General features: G+C 42.4%; 1 long non-coding RNA gene across 1 annotated transcript; it reads left to right on the top strand.

Moving 5' to 3' along the window:
• Positions 1–584: 584 nt before the first annotated feature.
• Positions 585–2,143, top strand: LOC144989035 (uncharacterized). Its single transcript, XR_013653180.1, has 4 exons — positions 585–722; positions 1,446–1,626; positions 1,701–1,831; positions 2,008–2,143. It is a non-coding gene; the product is annotated as an uncharacterized LOC144989035 (long non-coding RNA).
• The last annotated feature ends 21,465 nt before the right edge of the window (positions 2,144–23,608 follow it).

Raw genomic sequence — 23,608 nt, forward strand, 5'->3', positions numbered from 1 at the left:
TGTAATATTCTGACCCGTAGGTGTCACTGTGATTTACAAATATACCTGTTACGCTGTGAAGTCTCGCGGGATTTGTAAAACGTGTGAGATTCAAGGTGGCTGAAGTAAAGCAGGAAATAACAATCCTGGCCTGTTTGTGACTTGTTCAATCAAAAGACAAGTTCATTAAGGTAATAGTACTCCTCAATTTAGATAATAAATATACAAGAAATAACACTTATTAAGGTAGTTTTAGTGTTAATTTCGCTCAGTTTATTGAGTTAAAAAGTGACTCTGAGTCAGTGTTAAGTAATTTAACTATTTTGAAAGTGTTAACTCTGTAAAGTGTGGAGCTATATAAACCCTGGAAAAGTGTTGAAATTACAGTAACTCTGAGGGAGTTGATACAACACTCCACTTTTTGCACATTGCACATTGCACTTTTGCATATTATAGACTTTGGCTGTGTCCGAATTACCGCCCTAAACCCTATATAGTGCACTATATAGTGCGGTCGCCATTTTGTAGTGCTGTCCGAATCTACAGTTCAAAAATCATGTGCACTAGAAATTTCCCAGAATTCTCTACGAAAAACCAGTGTGGATCGATGCTCACTCGATCGGCGAATATTGCCCAGAATGCACTGCGTTCATACCAGAATGCATTGCGTGTGACCCACAATACACTGCGTTTGAATTATTCAAAGATGGCGGACGCTTGCGCTAGAAAGAGGACTTAAAAATGTAAGTATATTTAAAAGTATCTTGTATATGTTGTAAAATATATTTGTAAATACGTAAGATGACTTGTTTAATATGTTATATTCCTCAATCGACTATCTACATTGTTTTGAAGCTCATCAATTTCGGTAATGCTAAAGCTAACGCTAGCGCGAATTAGCATTGAAGGCTAAAAACAAACGCTGTTGATATTACATCAAAAAGCAGTGAGTTCTAACCGTAGTCATAAGTTATTAACACATTTTTAAAATGTGTTTATATATGTAGGGACAGACGAGGATGAGGAAAATCTGATCCATCTGTGGATGGAGAAAGATAGCCTGTTTGTTATCAGGCAAGCTCGTGCCGGATGGGAGTAAGAGACACTTGATCAGATTTGTATTTATTTATCATTAAACTGTAATCGTTGTCATGTTGGGGTAAAGGTTGTTGTTGAAAGAGGAGAGGAGGAAAGAGCACGAAGGGACAAAGAGTGACAGGAGAGTCTGTTAAGCTTACCTGAGTTTAAAATATTGTTCACAAAATGTAACGTCGTCGTTGTTTTTGCAATTTTTTTAATAAATGCATGAACAAAAATGAATTATTTAAATGCATTATTTAAATCTGAGCCATTTTTAACAATCTCAAAAGGATTTTCATATAAATATCAAATGTACATATTTACATTTTCGTTTTATATGTTAACATTTATTTTTATACATCTTAACAATAATCCTGGTCTTCTAGAGTCATGTGTGTCACAGTTGGAGCTAAAAGGAAAGCAGAGATTTGTCCTCGCAGACGGACGCCACTTTACCCGTCCTACTGGTTCCTGGTGTGGCTCAACATCTGTGGCTCCAAGCAGTCCCCTTCTCTGATGCACAGATTGTGCAGAACTGAACTGCAGGCAATGATTTTCATTGCAAAGGTTGGTTTTACTTCCAGTGCCCCCAGAAATATTGCTCTCCTCCTCATTTGCCAAATGCTCTTTCTCCACCACAGAGCGTGCCTTGGCGTGGTGCTGGTTGTAACGGGCCTGAACCGCATTCCTCATGGGTTCCCTGTAGGGTGTCAGCAGCGTGATGGGATGAGCAATGCAGGGATACCCACCATCACCCAAAAGGATCCTTCAGGTGGGTAATGTTTGATTTACATAAATTGGGCTTTTACGTAGAACCTGTGAACTGTGGACTGATCCTTGATTCCCAACAAAAATATCTCTAAATTTGGCTTAGAGTCACATACAGCCTGCAGTTGAATGGAATAAAAAAAGCTTCCTGTTAAAATAACAAGCTGCATTTTCTTTTAGGGCCTTTATTCTTCAGTGGCAGCCATCAATGCTCCCTACGACCTTTTGGAAGGTGGAAGACCAAGCAAGCTGCTATAAAACCAGAGGTGACTAATGGCAGTTCATTCCCACTGGGAAGCTGGGTGACCCTGCTCATGGTCCGTGGCATGTCAAAGGCCCTGGCTATCACACTGTATGATGTGCCACATGCCAGCCAGAAAAGAAACACCAGGACCTCAGTCTCCTGTGCCCCCCCCAGAGTGTGAGGAACCCGAAGCTGCCCCAGAGTGTGAGGAACCCGAAGCTGCTCCACCAGATGCTCAATGGTCCTGCGGGTCAACCGATCTGCGGGTCTGCCGGTCTGGTCTTGTGTGGGACTGACCGTAAGCGTGAAGGGCCACGACAGACACCTTTATGTTGGCAAAGCAGTAGAGACGTGGAAGACCCTGTAAAATAGAAAAATAATTATTTCATTGAGAAAATTAAATCTGATTTTTTTGAATGTTTCATTTTATTCTGATGTCTTACATTTTAGTTTATGACGTATTTATAAATGCTGGAAAATCTCGTGTTTTTTTTTTTTTGGCTGGGTTTTTGGATTTTTATATAAATATTTAAAAATTAAAGTATTTTGGTTTAAAACAAGTGATATGGTTTGACTCTGAATAAAAAATACTAAACTTTGATCTCACAAGTGTTTCATGTAGTTAGACTATACAGTTCATAGTCCAGTGTTGAAAAATAATGTTAAAAAGTCTTACCCAGCAGACTGTGTAACCTTGAGCACAATTAGTGACAAATGCTTAAATTGAACTAATAAAAAAACTTTAAGTTTAACTCACAAGTTGTTCATGTCTGGTCAGGGGCATCCAGAGGAAATCTTCTGAGACGTCTGCTTCTCCTTGCCGTCCTGTGATGCTGCATATCTGCTCATTTTTGGTTTGATCCCATGAAAAACGGTTGAATTATTGCCAGGAACACGGACAGATTCATATATACAGCTATTTTCAGTAAGGTAGAAGAGAAAACTACAGAAAAAAAATGCCTCCTCGCAAGAGCCCGTAAATCGTTCAGCGGCATAAAAATAAATATTGCCATGGAGTAATAACATGGGGGTTTATTTATCAACAAATACATAAAATCACCACCAATGTGTTTGTAATTTTATTATTTATAAATCAGCCACATTTTTCATGATCAGAACACAGCAGATTCATAAATAGTCTTCATAAAATGTTCATACTTATTATATTTTTAATTTGACAAATGGGTGTCATTCTCCGCGTTAAATAGAAGTAGTTCCCCTCCAGACCAGGTGGTGGCGGTAATGCGCCTCTTTGTTTCCGTGCCAAGCGCCATTTGAAAACACCCGAAAGAGAAAACTAGTGAGCACGGGTGTCCGAATTGCTTTGAAAATTCAGAGAACTATATAGAGAACTATATAGTGCCGCACTATATAGGGTTTTAGTAGTTAGGGGTTAGGGCGGTAATTCGGACTCAGGGTTTGTCTTTTTGGCTGTGTTGCCGCGCACACTGGCTGCGTATCTTGTAGGCACCTGTCTCATCTCTATACCTTTCAGGTTTCTGTGGTGTCGCAGATCTGTGCTGTTTTTTGGAGATTGCATGCAACGTGTCATGGTGACTGCTCTTTGGTGCCTCCCATTGTCTTTTATTGCTGCTTTGCAAGCTCATGGGATCTTGCACAGTCCATATTATGGACTGTGCAAACTTGACAAACATGTGACAAGCATGACATGACAAACATGTGACAGTACCTTTACCTGACGTAATTCTGACCTTAGTTTAGGCTCTTCCCACCTGGAAGTCTGCAGGATGAATCCAAATTATTGTTTGATATCTGCTTTCATGGAATTTATCTCAAAGCAATGATCCGAGAGAATTATTTTAGACATTTTTTTAATCAAACAAGGATTTTTGATGTAACTTTTCTTTCCCTAGATATGATGTTGATGTAAAAGAACAAACGTCGGACAGGTTAACATCAGAAAAATGATCTGGAGTTACCGCTTTTTGTTTCACGTCTGACAAACTTCTCCTGTCACGTTTCCATTTTTCTCATCCACTGATCCAGTATTTAAACAGGATTCTCATTTGACGTTACATGCTCCACGCTTTTGTTTTCTGTCTGTCCTCTGACAGAAAAGTTCTTTTTTTTCACAAACCTCTAACAGAGACTCATTCTATTATTTTTTTTTAATTTAAAACTTCATTTTGTAAAATACTGTACTTTGTGCACAGTAATTCTTTTGGATTCATCAAGTTTTACATGGAAGCTTTCGTTATGTCTGTCATGATCCGAGGACGTGACAGACCCAGATGCTGAAACCCGGAACGAGGACACAGGTAGGATGTAAGGTAAGTAATTAGATTTATTTTGATCCGGCGTGGTTGGGAGTTTTGGCGTGGCTGGAGGTTCTGGCGAAGTTAAAGATCATGGCGAGATTTGAGGTCCGGATGTAGTTTGGGTTCGTGGCATGGCTGGAGATCTTGGTGAGCTTGGGACTCGTGGCGTGGCTGAAGCCTAGGACAAGGTAGGTTCCTTTAGGAGATTGAGGAATGGAGCAGCTGCTCGTGGAAGCGTCTGACTCAGGTGACTCTCGTGGCATGAAGTCCTGAGGCAGAGAAAACAAGGGTCAGCTAAGAAGAAGAGACTAGTGGGCCAGACATGGGTCTAGGAAAGACTGAGCACCATCAGGGGCAACGAACTGGCAAAGAATGCTGGAGCTGGGTCTCCTAAAGTAGAGCAGAGTCTTGAGGTGAGTAGTCACAGCTGGTGAAGTCAGGAACAGAGCTGGGAGGGGGAGGAGAACTGACAGAGGCACCATGACAATGTCAGCCTTAACCCTTGTGCTATCCAAGGCACTTTAACATTGGGAGTTGGGTCATCTAGACCCCACTAGACAGTGCGCTGAACCTTTTTTCTTCAATGATTTGTGATCTTCACTGGTGTCCATGGATTACATGAAATCTTTCCACCTTTATCCACCTTTGTCATGGTAGGGAGAACACGTCAATGTAAGGGTGGGGTCATCTAAGATAGCACAAGGGTTAATGCACAGACATCTTCATCTTTAATAAGGAAGATTTCTAATCTGAAGCTCTAGTCCCAAACCTGCGGGTAAACAGGATGATAAAGTGCTGACAGTCATATCAGTTATGTTAGTTAGTGTTTGATTCTGTCTGTTCTGTCAGTCAGATCATCAGCTCAAATATCACCATAATAACTTTTGGTTACAGCACGGATGCGTGTGGCTCACGGCGGCTAAACAATTATCTTCAAGTGACTTAAAATTTGATTTTCTCCAAAAAAAGAGTGCTGACCATGGCCCCTAAGAAAAATCATGACTACGAAGACTTTGTCATGTGCTTTATTGATATTTCAGGATTCTTAATACTGTCTGATAAAACGTATGAACCGGATAATGATAAATCATGTAATAAAATGGTTACGGTAGGGTGGAATTATATAAATTCACTTCTTCCACTCCCTTTCAAGCAATATTTATTAATATTTCTAATTATCCTAAGTTTGTTATGGCATTGTATGAATGTATGTCTGATGATTATATTGTTTTTGTGTTTTTTAGGGCCCGAGCACGGAGTGCAAGGACCCTATTGTAATTCGAATGTTTATTATTAGGGCCCGAGCACGGAGTGCAAGGACCCTATTGTATCTGTTAGGTTTATTAGGGCCCGAGCACGGAGTGCAAGGACCCTATTGTATCTGTAAGAGTTATTAGGGCCCGAGCACGGAGTGCAAGGACCCTATTGTATCTGTTAGGTTTATTATTAGGGCCCGAGCACGGAGTGCAAGGACCCTATTGTAATTCGAATGTTTATTATTATTAGGGCCCGAGCACGGAGTGCAAGGACCCTATTGTATCTGTTAGGTTTATTATTATTAGGGCCCGAGCACGGAGTGCAAGGACCCTATTGTATCTGTTAGAGTTATTATTATTATTATTATTATTCTTTTTCTTCCGACGGAAGAGTCGCCTTTTTGAGGCCTTTAACATACCCCAAAACTCACCAAATTTTGTATACACATCAGGAGTCGCGAAAAATTTCATATTTTATAGGAGAACGGCATAGGTAAACAAAAATGGCTCGATAGCGCCACCTGCAAAATTTGTTTTCGCGAGCACCTCCATATGCTTTATAGTACAAACCTGATTTTAACAGGGCATGTTCATCGGATAGAAACCTACAAAAAAGTCTCTTGGGACCAAGCTGTCAGTCGCACAGGAAGTCTGATATTTTGATGACAATATGTCATTTTTGCTGTATTTTGGTCATTCGCAGGCCTCGCTCTAGAACGAACTCCTCCTAGAGATTTGAGAGTAATGACTCCAAACTTTGGTTTTGTAAACTACACACATGTCCGATGTTAAATTGCAAAGCTTTTAAGTTTTTATGGAAGTTTGGGACCATGGCGGCGCGTCAAAATTGGAGGTCGTTTCGAAAACACGCCATGAAAAGAAAAATGGCCATTACTCAGCCATGCATAATCCAATCTGATCCAAAATTGATGTGCATGATTTTAGTCTGACTCTGAACACATCTGCAGTGAAAAAATCTGGAAAAAGTGTAGCGCCACCTGCTGGCAAGAGGAAATGACATGTTTTACTTGGAGCATCACTGCTCCGAGTAGGATGAGCCCACACACCTGAAAATGACATCCACCTGTTGAAAAGCCATTGAAGTTTACTCTGACAAAAAACCATAACTTTCAATGCGGGGGTGTGGTCGTGACAGAGCGGCAAAGTTGGGCATCTCGCTATGCACACAAAAGTTGCTCTCACGTGCACATTCCTTGTCCAATCTCACTGAAATTCAATGGATATGATGAAGCTTCTATTCTGAACCCATGGATATGACAATCTTGGACGAGCTCTATAGCGCCACCTAGTTATTGCATTGGGCACATTCTGCCCTGTATTTTCTCTTTGCTTTGTCCGATGTGCATGAAATTAAAACTGGAGATACTCAGAAGGGTCCTCTCTCATCATGTAAAGTTTCATGGGTGTACACCTGACGGTGCCTGCGTAACAGGAAGTGGTCGATTATGTGCACCCAAATAATAGAAATTTATTATAAATCAGCCGTTTGTCTCAGGAAGCTGAGATTTCAGAATTAGATGCCTTTAATAACCTCCAGCTTTGATATGTAACACTATAGGGTCTACGAGAAACTTCATCACTTGATTTTTTTAATGAAATTTTGGACTGAACAAAGATTTTTAGCATAAATTCTGTTTAGGTTATCAGCACCAAGAATTCAACTTTCATAGGCATTTATGTGCTACTGCTTCCTAAAAAAATTCAGAATGATTGAAGTTACAGGTGAACTTTTATTCAACATTTCATCCAAAAAGGTCCGAAAACGTCTTTTTAGGCAAAACTACAAACACCTATTTTTTTTCATAACTTAATCATCATATATCAACACCATTTATTTTTTTAAATGTAGGGATCTGTGTTTGCTGCCTTCCATATTTTTTTCAGAAGTCCAGGTGAAACAGATGATTTTAAAAAAATCCTGATTCATCCCAAAACCTGTGCTTTTTCCGTCTGGACTCCAAACAAGTGTGTTTTAAAATTACTTATGCTTCAAATATCCACACCAAGTTTCACACGCATATAGCTGAACATGTCTAAATGCTTATTGAATATTCTTTACAGATATAAAATGAACTGGTCAACTGTAGGATGTCATTTCCTCTTACATGCTTCAGTCTTTTCCTCATGCTGCAGCTTGTTCCTCAGCCTGCTCTGTTGCTGGAGTCAAATTTCCCCCCCCCCCCCCCCCACACACACACACACCAGCTGCCTGTTTATATGCTAACTAACCCAGAAGTGAGGTGACAATAGTTTAGACACAAGAGGGAGGGCAGACTGCTTTTTCATTTGTTTTGTATGTCTTTCATAGATTTTTATGAATAATCATTGCTTTTCTAGTCATGTAAAATGCAATTAACTTAATATTTTATCTTTTTTTTTTTACAAACAAAACATATGAATGTGCTCCAAAACAAAACCCAACTCTCAGTACAGTTCTACAGATGTAACATAAGACTTAGACAGTAAATGTCTCTTTTATCCTTTTTTAATCAATGCTGCAACTTCTTTTCCTTAATATAAATCCAATGAAATTAAACTACAAAACCAAAAAACACAACGTATAGCAAATTTCTCTAAATAAATTATGTGTATATACAATATGTAGCACTTTTAAACAAAATAATAACAAATCCTTCCAATACAGGCACAGAAAAATGGAACACAAAATTTAAAACCCAAATTTGAAATGGCAATTTTAAAAAGATAATTTTTTCAGCCTGCTAAAAGTGCACAATTGTAAAAGCTCTTTTATATAGACAACTGTTTGGTTGCTTAGAGCTCTAAATATAAAAACAATGCCTTTATGGACGTGGCACGGATGGCACGGATGTTCAGCAGGGTAAACCCCAGGAAAGCGGCGGGACCTGATGGAGTTCCCGGAAAGGTTCTGCGGGCCTGCGCCGATCAACTCTCCCAGGTCTTCACAAAAATCTTCAACCTGTCGCTAGCTCAGGCTTTCATCCCTGCTTGCCTGAAGTCATCCACTATCATCCCGATACCCAAAAAGTCCTCATCCACAGCCTTCCTCACGGACTTCCGCCCAGTTGCACTCACTGCTGTCATCACAAAGTGTCTGGAGCGGCTGCTCCTGGGACACATCAAAGACTCCCTCCCTCCAATCTTCGTCCCCCACCAGTTTGCTTACAAAGCAAACAGATCAACGGATGATGCCATTTCCATCACCCTCCACACTGCGCTGAGCCACCTGGAACACAGAGACACCTACGCCAGGATGCTCTTTGTGGACTATAGCTCAGCCTTTAACACAATCATTCCTGACATTCTGGTCAACAAACTGTCTGAACTAGGACTCCACCCACTCACCTGCACGTGGATCAAGGACTTCCTGACAAACAGACCACAGACAGTCAAACTTGACCCCCACCTCTCCTCCACCCGGACGCTGAGCACAGGCTCCACACAGGGATGTGTGCTGAGTCCTCTGCTGTACACACTGTACACAGCAGACTGCAGACCAGCCCACACCAGCAACACCGTGGTGAAGTTTGCAGACGACACTACTGTGGTGGGGCTGATCTCTGGGGACGACGAGACGGCCTACAGAGACGAAGTCCTGAAACTCTCAAGGTGGTGTCAGGCTAATAACCTCATCCTGAACACCACCAAGACCAAGGAGATCATCCTGGACTTCAGAAAAAACAGAACAGATCCACCCCCACTCTACATCGATGGAAACTGTGTGGAGAGGGTCCACAGCTTCACCCTCCTGGGCACCACCATCTCTGCTGACCTCACATGGTCTAACAACACCATGACTGTCATCAGGAAGGCCCAGCAACGCCTGCACTTCCTGAGAAAACTTAGGAGGAACGACGTCAGCCAGGAGCTGCTGGTAACGTTCTACCGCTCAACCATTGAGAGCATTCTGTCCTATGGCATCACAGTGTGGTTTTCCCACTGCACTGAAGCAGAACGGCAGAGTCTCCAGAGAGTGGTAAAGACAGCGCAGAGGATCATCGGCTGCCCCCTCCCCTCACTGAAGGACATTTACCAGTCTCGCTGCCTCAGCAGAGTGACTAGCATCACCACTAACTCCACCCATTCTGCTTTCCCTCTGTTTGAACTGCTGCCCTCTGGAAGGAGGTACAGGTCCATCTGAACCAGGACAGACAGACTAAGAAACAGCTTTTTTCCACAGACAATTATCATACGGAATGCACATACGTCCACCAACCACACCTCACTCTAATTTTACTACAATGCGTGCAATATCCTGACTGTCTAACCGGGTCACTGTGCAATAACTTGATATTTATTAAGCTGTGCTCACAGCAACTCATGTAATTCCATTCTATTTTATTCACAAATATTTAATATTTAACAGTTTCTGTCCATATTGTTCATTTTTTGTTAAGAGTTGTAAATACAGTATTTCTTTTTCTATTCTAATTTTATTTTTATTTTATGTAACTCCTTCACTCCAAGGCTGCTGCAATTTCATTGTATCCCCATGTACAATGACAATAAACGATTCTGATTCTGATTTTATCACTTAGACACAGATGGAGAACCATATCAACTGGATTGGTAACAGCAACAACCACCGACCAAGCCGGCAAGCCCTGGCAGAAAAGATCCCCACAAGAAACACTGCAGGCTGTTCCATAAAAAATATAGTTTTACCATTGCCTTGCAGATCACAGTTGAAGTGGTTTAGTTTTCCTAAAAAAATTCAGAATGATTGAAGTTACAGGTGAACTTTTAGACAACATTTGATCCAAAAAGGTCCGAAAACGTCTTTTTAGGCAAAACTGCAAACACCTATTTTTTTGCATAACTTATCTTTCAAATATCAGCACAAAAAAATTAAAAACGGTAGGGATCTGTGTTTGCTGCCTTCCATATTTTTTTCAGACTTAAAAGTGTAACAGATGATTTATAAAAAATCCTTTTTCATCCAAAAACCTGTGTTAAATCTGTCTAGACTCCAAACAAACATTTTTTTATGGTAACTTATGTTTCAACAATCGACACCAATTTTCACAGACCTATAGCTAAACATGTCCCATAGCTACCTGAATATTTTCATAGATATAAAATGAACTGGTCATTCTAACATCTGGCATTCTAACATCTAACATCTTACATGTCAAAGCCTCTCTCAGCCTGGCTCTGCTGAAGGAGTCGTGTTACAACCCCGCCCCCTCCTGCTGGGACCCCTGCTATGTAAATTAGCAAGCAGTGAACAGAGAGATGAGGAGTAAGAATGGCCATTATTCAGGCATGCATAATCCAAAGACAGCCAGTTAAACACTGAAAGACATATTTTTTCGGTATGTCTTTCATACATCTTTAGTATTAAAAACTCTCCAAGATGAATGTGCCTGACTCCACCTGCAGGTGGATCACAGACTTCCTGACGGACAGACAGCAGTATGTGAGGCTGGGGAAGCTCGTCTCAGATACTCGGACCACAAGCACCGGATCCCCCCAGGGCTGTGTCCTTTCACCCCTGTTACTCTCCCTGTACACAAACAGCTGCACAGCTGGTCACCTGTCTGTCAAACTCCTGAAGTTTGCTGACGACACCACACTCATCGGCCTCATCTCTGACGGAGATGAGTCGGCCTACAGGAGTGAAATAGCCAGGCTGGTGTCATAGTGCAGCGCTAACAACCTAGAGCTTAATGCTCTGAAGACAGTGGAGATGACAGTGGACTTCAGGAAGGCCCCAGCCCCCTCCCCCCTGTCATCCTCTGTGACTCCCCGGTGACCTCTGTGGAGTCCTTCTGCTTCCTGGGAACCATCATCAGCCAGGACCTCAAGTGGGAGCAGAACATCAGCTCCATCACTAAGAAGGTCCAGCAGAGGATGTACTTCCTGAGGCAGCTGAAGAAGTTTCACCTCCCTGAAAAGATGCTGGTAGACTTTTACACCGCCATCATCGAATCCACCCTCACGTCCTCCATCACAGTCTGGTTCGCTGCGGCCACGGCCAGAGAAAAGGCCCAGCTGCAACGCGTCATCCACTCAGCAGAGAAGGTGATCGGCTGCCACCTCCCGTCTCTCCAGGAGCTGCACATCTCCAGGACCTGGAGGCGGGCAGCCAGGATTGTAGCCAACCCCTCTCATCCAGGACATAATCTCTTTCGGCCCCTCCCTTCTGGCAAGAGGCTCCGGTCCATCAGGACCAGGACCTCGCGCCACAAGAACAGCTTCTTCCCCACTGCAGCCAGCCTGCTGAACAGAACCCCAACTCCCCCAGGTGACCCCCCCTCCCCCCCCCGCCCACCAAAGGACTGTCGGTGCCACTTACAGGCCCCACCATCCCAGCCCATCTGTGCTCCCACTTTAATTCACCTTTCTCTACTGTATATAGTGTGTTGTTGTTGTTAACTTAATTTTTAACTTATTCTTAATTGCACTATACACCAAGTCAAATTCCTTTTTTTGTAAAGTGCGCTCTACTGAACCTGGCAATAAAACTTTTTCTGATTCCTGATTCTGATTCTGATTCTATTAATCATTGTTTTTTATTCATTCAAAATGCAATTAAATCAATATTTTATCTTTTTTCTTTTCCTTTTTCTTTTTTTTTATCTCTTATATCCTTTTTTATAATCAATGTTTGAACTTCTTTTCCTTTCTATTGTCATGGTTTCAGTTTGTTGTCTTGTTTTTCGCTTTAGTTCTTGTTCTGTCTTGTTTGGTTCTGTTTCCTGTTTTATTTTGAAAGGTTTCCTGTCTTGTCATGTTTCTTGAGTTTTACTTCCTTTGGTCCCCATCTGCCCTAATCGTGTTCACCTGTGTCTTGTCTGCCCCGTCTGTATATAAGTCTTGTCTCTGCCTTCCTCCTGTGCTGGTCCATTAACTTCTGCTCATGTTGATCACGTCTTCTTGTCTGGCGTCCATGTCCCTTGCCATGCCACAGTAAGTTTTTGTTTTTAGTTTTGTCATCCTGCTCTGCAGCGCTTTTTGTTAGTTAAATAAACCCACTTGCCCTGAACCCGTTTGCCTCCCGTCTCTGCGCCTGGGTCCTACCTGCTCTCGAGCCTCCCCCCCACACGACATCTATACATCCAATGAAATTAAACTACAAATCAACAAACACAACTGATAACAAATGTCTCTAAAAAATGATGTGTATATTTGCAGAACCTTAAAAACACCAAACAAATAACAAATGCTTCCCAATTAAAGCACAAAAAATGGAACACAAAATGTAAAACCCAAGTTAGAAATTGCAATTTGAAAAAGATACTTTTTTCAGCAGCTTTTCAAAATCAATGACCAATTCTACTCTTCTGTGGATGAAACAAAGAACTCCAGAACAATGAAGCCATTTCTCTAAGTCTCTCTCACCTTCAGTTTTAAACAAGGTCTGTGAAAATCCACCATACATTGGTCACATGAACTCAGAGACCTGCTAAAAGTGCACAATTGTAAAAGCTCTTTTATATAGACAACTGTTTGTTTGCTTAGAGCTCTAAATATAAAAAAAAATGCTTTTCTATCACCTAGACACAGATGGAGAACCATATCAACTGGATTAATAACAGGGTGGCATGTTTAGGTTTAAACTTACATCAATAGACAACATGAAGCTGTCCATCACATTTTTGACCTAAACATGTAAACACATCCTTGGCTCTGCGGTTAGGAAATGGTATTTGGGAATCTCTTTATACCAGGAGCCAGCCTGGCCATTGGAACATCGCCACAGTGCCCATCCAGACTGGGACAGCAACGGGGTCCACTTCAGAGCCGTGAGCTGCTGTGTTTAACTCCAGCTGTCCCAGCAAGGGAGACAACTGCAGCAACATCCACTGACCAAGCTGACAATCCCTGGCAGAAAAGATCCCCACAAGAAAAACACTGGCTAAGGCAGGCTGGTCAAAAAAAAAATAGTTTTGCCATTGTCTTGCAGCTCGCAGATCAAGTGGTTTAGTTTTCCAGTAATGTCAGTCAAGAACGCAAGTTCAGATTCACAATGTTCATATTCACCATATTCAACAGACATCTCCTCCAATAGCACCTTAAAAATCCTGTGCTGTTTTGCTTTGCAGCTGAGGTTGCTTACGATTTTCAGAATAAGAGTCATTATATGTCCAGAGCCAATCACTTCTGCACATAAGGCCTGCTGGTGAATGACGCAGCAGTAATGCAGACATTTTGGAAAGTCTGGGTCAGCTTTACAGTGAGTGATGAAACCTGTTTGTCTATTGATCATAGCAGGAGTCCCATCTGCAGTCACTGCTACCAGCTTTTCTAATTGTACCTTTTTCTGCACAAAAACTCCTTCACCGTGTTATACATTTCAACTCCTCTTGTAGTTGTCTGTTAGGGCAGATGTGTCAGGAGTTCTTCTCTTGTGGAAACCAAAAGCTATGCTGTACTGTTGCCGTCCACAGACTCATCACACTGGACGTTAACCACCTGCACTTTGCAAGATCCCGGTCCAGCTAATTGGCCAAGTTATCAGACATAGCTGACACTCATCTAGACATTGTAGTGGAAATTGAATGAGTTCTATTGTTCTCATCCTTAGGGACAGTGATAGCAATTATCATCATTGCTTGAATTTTTTTCATGCTATATGCAAAAGTCTTTGTCCCTTAAGGCAACAGATTACAGCCCCCCCCCCAGGCTGCTGTCGTATTAACAATAGCTTGGAGCTCCAGAATGGACAAGAAAAAACGACGAGAATGGCTCGAGCAGGGCGTTGCTCACGGGGCGGTCGCTCGTGCCGTGCGGTCGCACGTGCTCGGGCCCGCTAAATGCTACTTGTAGCTTTAATTATTATTATTATTATTCTTCCGACTTTTCCGTCGCCTTTTTGAGGCCTTTAACATACCCCAAAACTCACCAAATTTTGTATACACATCAGGAGTCCCGAAAAATTTTATATTTTATAGGAGAACGGCATAGGTAAACAAAAATGGCTCGATAGCGCCACCTGCAAAATTTGTTTTCGCGAGCACCTCCATATGCTTTATAGTACAAACCTGATTTTAACAGGGCATGTTCATCGGATAGAAACCTACAAAAAAGTCTCTTGGGACCAAGCTGTCAGTCGCACAGGAAGTCTGATATTTTGATGACAATATGTCATTTTTGCTGTATTTTGGTCATTTGCAGGCCTCGCTCTAGAACAAACTCCTCCTAGAGATTTGAGAGTAATGACTCCAAACTTTGGTTTTGTAAACTAAACACATGTCCGATGTTAAATTGCGAAGCTTTTAAGTTTTTATGGATGTTTGTGACCATGGCGGCGCGTCAAAATTGGAGGTCGTTTCGAAAACACGCCATGAAAAGAAAAATGGCCATTACTCAGCCATGCATAATCCAATCTGATCCAAAATTGATGTGCATGATTGTAGTCTGACTCTGAACACATCTGCAGTGAAAAAATCTGGAAAAAGTGTAGCGCCACCTGCTGGCAAGAGGAAATGACATGTTTTACTTGGAGCATCACTACTCCGAGTAGGATGAGCCGACACACCTGAAAATGACGTCCACCTGTTGAAAAGCCATTGAAGTTTACTCTGACAAAAAACCATAACTTTCAATGCGGGGGTGTGGTCGTGACAGAGCGGCAAAGTTGGGCATCTCGCCATGCACACAAAAGTTGCTCTCACGTGCACATTCCTTGTCCAATCTCACTGAAATTCAATGGATATGATGAAGCTTCTATTCTGAACCCATGGATATGACAATCTTGGACGAGCTCTATAGCGCCACCTAGTTATTGCATTGGGCACATTCTGCCCTGTATTTTCTCTTTGCTTTGTCCGATGTGCATGAAATTAAAACTGGAGATACTCAGAAGGGTCCTCTCTCATCATGTAAAGTTTCATGGGTGTACACCTGACGGTGCCTGCGTAACAGGAAGTGGTCGATTATGTGCACCCAAATAATAGAAATTTATTATAAATCAGCCGTTTGTCTCAGGAAGCTGAGATTTCAGAATTAGATGCCTTTAATAACCTCCAGCTTTGATATGTAACACTATAGGGTCTACGAGAAACTTCATCACTTGATTTTTTTAATGAAATTTTGGACTGAACAAAGATTTTTAGCATAAATTCTGTTTAGGTTATCAGCACCAAGAATTCAACTTTCATAGGCATTTATGTGCTACTGCTTCCTAAAAAAATTCAGAATTATTGAAGTTACAGGTGAACTTTTAGACATCATTTCATCCAAAAAGGTCCGAAAACGTCTTTTTAGGCAAAACTGCAAACACCTATTTTTTTGCATAACTTATCTTTCAAATATCAGCACAAAAAAATTAAAAACGGTAGGGATCTGTGTTTGCTGCCTTCCATATTTTTTTCAGACTTAAAAGTGTAACAGATGATTTATAAAAAATCCTTTTTCATCCAAAAACCTGTGTTAAATCTGTCTAGACTCCAAACAAACATTTTTTTATGGTAACTTATGTTTCAACAATCGACACCAATTTTCACACACCTATAGCTAAACATGTCCCATAGCTACCTGAATATTTTCATAGATATAAAATGAACTGGTCATTCTAACATCTAGCATTCTAACATCTAACATCTTACATGTCAAAGCCTCTCTCAGCCTGGCTCTGCTGAAGGAGTCGTGTTACAACCCCGCCCCCTCCTGCTGGGACCCCTGCTATGTAAATTAGCAAGCAGTGAACAGAGAGATGAGGAGTAAGACTGGCCATTATTCAGGCATGCATAATCCAAAGACAGCCAGTTAAACACTGAAAGACATATTTTTTCGGTATGTCTTTCATACATCTTTAGTATTAAAAACTCTCCAAGATGAATGTGCCTGACTCCACCTGCAGGTGGATCACAGACTTCCTGACGGACAGACAGCAGTATGTGAGGCTGGGGAAGCTCGTCTCAGATACTCGGACCACAAGCACCGGATCCCCCCAGGGCTGTGTCCTTTCACCCCTGTTACTCTCCCTGTACACAAACAGCTGCACAGCTGGTCACCTGTCTGTCAAACTCCTGAAGTTTGCTGACGACACCACACTCATCGGCCTCATCTCTGACGGAGATGAGTCGGCCTACAGGAGTTAAATAGCCAGGCTGGTGTCATAGTGCAGCGCTAACAACCTGGAGCTTAATGCTCTGAAGACAGTGGAGATGACAGTGGACTTCAGGAAGGCCCCAGCCCCCCTCCCCCCTGTCATCCTCTGTGACTCCCCGGTGACCTCTGTGGAGTCCTTCTGCTTCCTGGGAACCATCATCAGCCAGGACCTCAAGTGGGAGCAGAACATCAGCTCCATCACTAAGAAGGTCCAGCAGAGGATGTACTTCCTGAGGCAGCTGAAGAAGTTTCACCTCCCTGAAAAGATGCTGGTAGACTTTTACACCGCCATCATCGAATCCACCCTCACGTCCTCCATCACAGTCTGGTTCGCTGCGGCCACGGCCAGAGACAAGGCCAAGCTGCAACGCGTCATCCACTCAGCAGAGAAGGTGATCGGCTGCCACCTCCCGTCTCTCCAGGAGCTGCACATCTCCAGGACCTGGAGGCGGGCAGCCAGGATTGTAGCCAACCCCTCTCATCCAGGACATAATCTCTTTCTGCCCCTCCCTTCTGGCAAGAGGCTCCGGTCCATCAGGACCAGGACCTCGCGCCACAAGAACAGCTTCTTCCCCACTGCAGCCAGCCTGCTGAACAGAACCCCAACTCCCCCAGGTGACCCCCCCCCCCCCCCCCCGCCCACCAAAGGACTGTCGGTGCCACTTACAGGCCCCACCATCCCAGCCCATCTGTGCTCCCACTTTAATTCACCTTACTCTACTGTATATAGTGTGTTGTTGTTGTTAACTTAATTTTTAACTTATTCTTAATTGCACTATACACCAAGTCAAATTCCTCGTTTTGTAAAGTGCGCTCTACTGAACCTGGCAATAAAACTTTTTCTGATTCCTGATTCTGATTCTGATTCTATTAATCATTGTTTTTTATTCATTCAAAATGCAATTAAATCAATATTTTATTTTTTTTCTTTTCCTTTTTCTTTTTTTTTTATCTCTTATATCCTTTTTTATAATCAATGTTTGAACTTCTTTTCCTTTCTATTGTCATGGTTTCAGTTTGTTGTCTTTTTTTTCGCTTTAGTTCTTGTTCTGTCTTGTTTGGTTCTGTTTCCTGTTTTATTTTGAAAGGTTTCCTGTCTTGTCATGTTTCTTGAGTTTTACTTCCTTTGGTCCCCATCTGCCCTAATCGTGTTCACCTGTGTCTTGTCTGCCCTGTCTGTATATAAGTCTTGTCTCTGCCTTCCTCCTGTGCTGGTCCATTAACTTCTGCTCATGTTGATCACGTCTTCTTGTCTGGCGTTCATGTCCCTTGCCATGCCACAGTAAGTTTTTGTTTTTAGTTTTGTCATCCTGCTCTGCAGCGCTTTTTGTTAGTTAAATAAACCCACTTGCCCTGAACCCGTTTGCCTCCCGTCTCTGCGCCTGGGTCCTACCTGCTCTCGAGCCTCCCCCCCACACGACATCTATACATCCAATGAAATTAAACTACAAATCAACAAACACAACTGATAACAAATGTCTCTAAAAAATGATGTGTATATTTGCAGAACCTTAAAAACACCAAACAAATAACAAATGCTTCCCAATTAAAGCACAAAAAATGGAACACAAAATGTAAAACCCAAGTTAGAAATTGCAATTTGAAAAAGATACTTTTTTCAGCAGCTTTTCAAAATCAATGACCAATTCTACTCTTCTGTGGATGAAACAAAGAACTCCAGAACAATGAAGCCATTTCTCTAAGTCTCTCTCACCTTCAGTTTTAAACAAGGTCTGTGAAAATCCACCATACATTGGTCACATGAACTCAGAGACCTGCTAAAAGTGCACAATTGTAAAAGCTCTTTTATATAGACAACTGTTTGTTTGCTTAGAGCTCTAAATATAAAAAAAAATGCTTTTCTATCACCTAGACACAGATGGAGAACCATATCAACTGGATTAATAACAGGGTGGCATGTTTAGGTTTAAACTTACATCAATAGACAACATGAAGCTGTCCATCACATTTTTGACCTAAACATGTAAACACATCCTTGGCTCTGCGGTTAGGAAATGGTATTTGGGAATCTCTTTATACCAGGAGCCAGCCTGGCCATTGGAACATCGCCACAGTGCCCATCCAGACTGGGACAGCAACGGGGTCCACTTCAGAGCCGTGAGCTGCTGTGTTTAACTCCAGCTGTCCCAGCAAGGGAGACAACTGCAGCAACATCCACTGACCAAGCTGACAATCCCTGGCAGAAAAGATCCCCACAAGAAAAACACTGGCTAAGGCAGGCTGGTCAAAAAAAAAATAGTTTTGCCATTGTCTTGCAGCTCGCAGATCAAGTGGTTTAGTTTTCCAGTAATGTCAGTCAAGAACGCAAGTTCAGATTCACAATGTTCATATTCACCATATTCAACAGACATCTCCTCCAATAGCACCTTAAAAATCCTGTGCTGTTTTGCTTTGCAGCTGAGGTTGCTTACGATTTTCAGAATAAGAGTCATTATATGTCCAGAGCCAATCACTTCTGCACATAAGGCCTGCTGGTGAATGACGCAGCAGTAATGCAGACATTTTGGAAAGTCTGGGTCAGCTTTACAGTGAGTGATGAAACCTGTTTGTCTATTGATCATAGCAGGAGTCCCATCTGCAGTCACTGCTACCAGCTTTTCTAATTGTACCTTTTTCTGCACAAAAACTCCTTCACCGTGTTATACATTTCAACTCCTCTTGTAGTTGTCTGTTAGGGCAGATGTGTCAGGAGTTCTTCTCTTGTGGAAACCAAAAGCTATGCTGTACTGTTGCCGTCCACAGACTCATCACACTGGACGTTAACCACCTGCACTTTGCAAGATCCCGGTCCAGCTAATTGGCCAAGTTATCAGACATAGCTGACACTCATCTAGACATTGTAGTGGAAATTGAATGAGTTCTATTGTTCTCATCCTTAGGGACAGTGATAGCAATTATCATCATTGCTTGAATTTTTTTCATGCTATATGCAAAAGTCTTTGTCCCTTAAGGCAACAGATTACAGCCCCCCCCCCAGGCTGCTGTCGTATTAACAATAGCTTGGAGCTCCAGAATGGACAAGAAAAAACGACGAGAATGGCTCGAGCAGGGCGTTGCTCACGGGGCGGTCGCTCGTGCCGTGCGGTCGCACGTGCTCGGGCCCGCTAAATGCTACTTGTAGCTTTAATTATTATTATTCTTTTTCTTCCGACGGAAGAGTCGCCTTTTTGAGGCCTTTAACATACCCCAAAACTCACCAAATTTGGCACACACATCAGGAGTCGCGAAAAATTTCGTATTTTACAGGAGACTGGCATGGGCGCACAAAAACGGCTCGACAGCGCCACCTACAGTGACATTTGTCCCGAGCCCCCGCATATGCTTTGACATACAAGCTTGATTTTTTTCAGGACATGTTCATCAGACGGAAACCTACAAAAAAGTCTCTTGGTACCAAGCTGTCAGTCGCACAGGAAGTCTGCTATATTGGTGTCAATATGTCATTTTTGCTCTATTTTGGACATTTGTAGGCCTCCTTCTAGAACGAACTCCTCCTAGAGATTTATGAATAATGACTCCAAACTTTGGTTTTGTAAACTAAACACATGTCCGATGTTAAATTGCGAAGCTTTAAAGGTATTACGGATGTTTGTGACCGTGGCGGCGCGTCGAACTTGGAGGTCATTTCGAAAACACGCCATGAAAAGAAAAATGGCCATTACTCAGCCATGCAAAATCCAATCTGATCCAAAGTTGATATGCATGATTGTAGTCTGACTTTGAACACATCTGCAGTGAAAGAATCCGGAAAAAGTGTAGCGCCACCTGCTGGCAAGATGAAATGACATGTTTTACTTGGAGCATCACTGCTCTGAGTAGGATGAGCCGACACACCTGAAAATGACATCCACCTGTTGAAAAGCCATTGAAGTTTACTCTGACAAAAAACCATAACTTTCAATGCGGGGGTGTGGTCGTGACAGAGCGGCAAAGTTGGGCATCTCGCCATGCACACAAAAGTTGCTCTCACGTGCACATTCCTTGTCCAATCTCACTGAAATTCAATGGATATGATGAAGCTTCTATTCTGAACCCATGGATATGACAATCTTGGACGAGCTCTATAGCGCCACCTAGTTATTGCATTGGGCACATTCTGCCCTGTATTTTCTCTTTGCTTTGTCCGATGTGCATGAAATTAAAACTGGAGATACTCAGAAGGGTCCTCTCTCATCATGTAAAGTTTCATGGGTGTACACCTGACGGTGCCTGCGTAACAGGAAGTGGTCGATTATGTGCACCCAAATAATAGAAATTTATTATAAATCAGCCGTTTGTCTCAGGAAGCTGAGATTTCAGAATTAGATGCCTTTAATAACCTCCAGCTTTGATATGTAACACTATAGGGTCTACGAGAAACTTCATCACTTGATTTTTTTAATGAAATTTTGGACTGAACAAAGATTTTTAGCATAAATTCTGTTTAGGTTATCAGCACCAAGAATTCAACTTTCATAGGCATTTATGTGCTACTGCTTCCTAAAAAAATTCAGAATGATTGAAGTTACAGGTGAACTTTTAGACAACATTTCATCCAAAAAGGTCCGAAAACATCTTTTTAGGCAAAACTACAAACACCTATTTTTTTTCATAACTTAATCATCATATATCAACACCATTTATTTTTTTAAATGTAGGGATCTGTGTTTGCTGCCTTCCATATTTTTTTCAGAAGTCCAGGTGAAACAGATGATTTTAAAAAAATCCTGATTCATCCCAAAACCTGTGCTTTTTCCGTCTGGACTCCAAACAAGTGTGTTTTAAAATTACTTATGCTTCAAATATCCACACCAAGTTTCACACGCATATAGCTGAACATGTTTAAATGCTTCTTGAATATTCTTTACAGATACAAAATGAACTGGTCAACTGTAGGATGTCATTTCCTCTTACATGCTTCTGTCTTTTCCTCATGCTGCAGCCTGCTCCTCAATCTGCCCTGTTGCTGGAGTCAAATTTCACCCCCCCCCCCCCCCCCCCCCCACACACACACACACACCAGCTGCCTGTTCATATGCTAACTAACCCAGAAGTGAGGTGACAATAGTTTAGACACAAGAGGGAGGGCAGACTGCTTTTTCATTTGTTTTGTATGTCTTTCATAGATTTTTATGAATAATCATTGCTTTTCTAGTCATGTAAAATGCAATTAACTTAATATTTTATCTTTTTTTTTTTACAAACAAAACATATGAATGTGCTCCAAAACAAAACCCAACTCTCAGTACAGTTCTACAGATGTAACATAAGACTTAGACAGTAAATGTCTCTTTTATCCTTTTTTAATCAATGCTGCAACTTCTTTTCCTTAATATAAATCCAATGAAATTAAACTACAAAACCAAAAAACACAACCTATAGCAAATTTCTCTAAATAAATTATGTGTATATACAATATGTAGCACTTTTAAACAAAATAATAACAAATCCTTCCAATACAAGCACAGAAAAATGGAACACAAAATTTAAAACCCAAATTTGAAATGGCAATTTTAAAAAGATAATTTTTTCAGCCTGCTAAAAGTGCACAATTGTAAAAGCTCTTTTATATAGACAACTGTTTGGTTGCTTAGAGCTCTAAATATAAAAACAATGCCTTTATGGACGTGGCACGGATGGCACGGATGTTCAGCAGGGTAAACCCCAGGAAAGCGGCGGGACCTGATGGAGTTCCCGGAAAGGTTCTGCGGGCCTGCGCCGATCAACTCTCCCAGGTCTTCACAAAAATCTTCAACCTGTCGCTAGCTCAGGCTTTCATCCCTGCTTGCCTGAAGTCATCCACTATCATCCCGATACCCAAAAAGTCCTCATCCACAGCCTTCCTCACGGACTTCCGCCCAGTTGCACTCACTGCTGTCATCACAAAGTGTCTGGAGCGGCTGCTCCTGGGACACATCAAAGACTCCCTCCCTCCAATCTTCGTCCCCCACCAGTTTGCTTACAAAGCAAACAGATCAACGGATGATGCCATTTCCATCACCCTCCACACTGCGCTGAGCCACCTGGAACACAGAGACACCTACGCCAGGATGCTCTTTGTGGACTATAGCTCAGCCTTTAACACAATCATTCCTGACATTCTGGTCAACAAACTGTCTGAACTAGGACTCCACCCACTCACCTGCTCGTGGATCAAGGACTTCCTGACAAACAGACCACAGACAGTCAAACTTGACCCCCACCTCTCCTCCACCCGGACGCTGAGCACAGGCTCCACACAGGGATGTGTGCTGAGTCCTCTGCTGTACACACTGTACACAGCAGACTGCAGACCAGCCCACACCAGCAACACCGTGGTGAAGTTTGCAGACGACACTACTGTGGTGGGGCTGATCTCTGGGGACGACGAGACGGCCTACAGAGACGAAGTCCTGAAACTCTCAAGGTGGTGTCAGGCTAATAACCTCATCCTGAACACCACCAAGACCAAGGAGATCATCCTGGACTTCAGAAAAAACAGAACAGATCCACCCCCACTCTACATCGATGGAAACTGTGTGGAGAGGGTCCACAGCTTCACCCTCCTGGGCACCACCATCTCTGCTGACCTCACATGGTCTAACAACACCATGACTGTCATCAGGAAGGCCCAGCAACGCCTGCACTTCCTGAGAAAACTTAGGAGGAACGACGTCAGCCAGGAGCTGCTGGTAACGTTCTACCGCTCAACCATTGAGAGCATTCTGTCCTATGGCATCACAGTGTGGTTTTCCCACTGCACTGAAGCAGAACGGCAGAGTCTCCAGAGAGTGGTAAAGACAGCGCAGAGGATCATCGGCTGCCCCCTCCCCTCACTGAAGGACATTTACCAGTCTCGCTGCATCAGCAGAGTGACTAGCATCACCACTAACTCCACCCATTCTGCTTTCCCTCTGTTTGAACTGCTGCCCTCTGGAAGGAGGTACAGGTCCATCAGAACCAGG

This window comes from Oryzias latipes, chromosome 22 (assembly GCF_053564925.1).
Source record: "Oryzias latipes strain Hd-rR chromosome 22, Olatipes_Hd-rR_3.1".
In the NCBI taxonomy this organism is placed as follows: Eukaryota; Metazoa; Chordata; class Actinopteri; order Beloniformes; family Adrianichthyidae; genus Oryzias; species Oryzias latipes.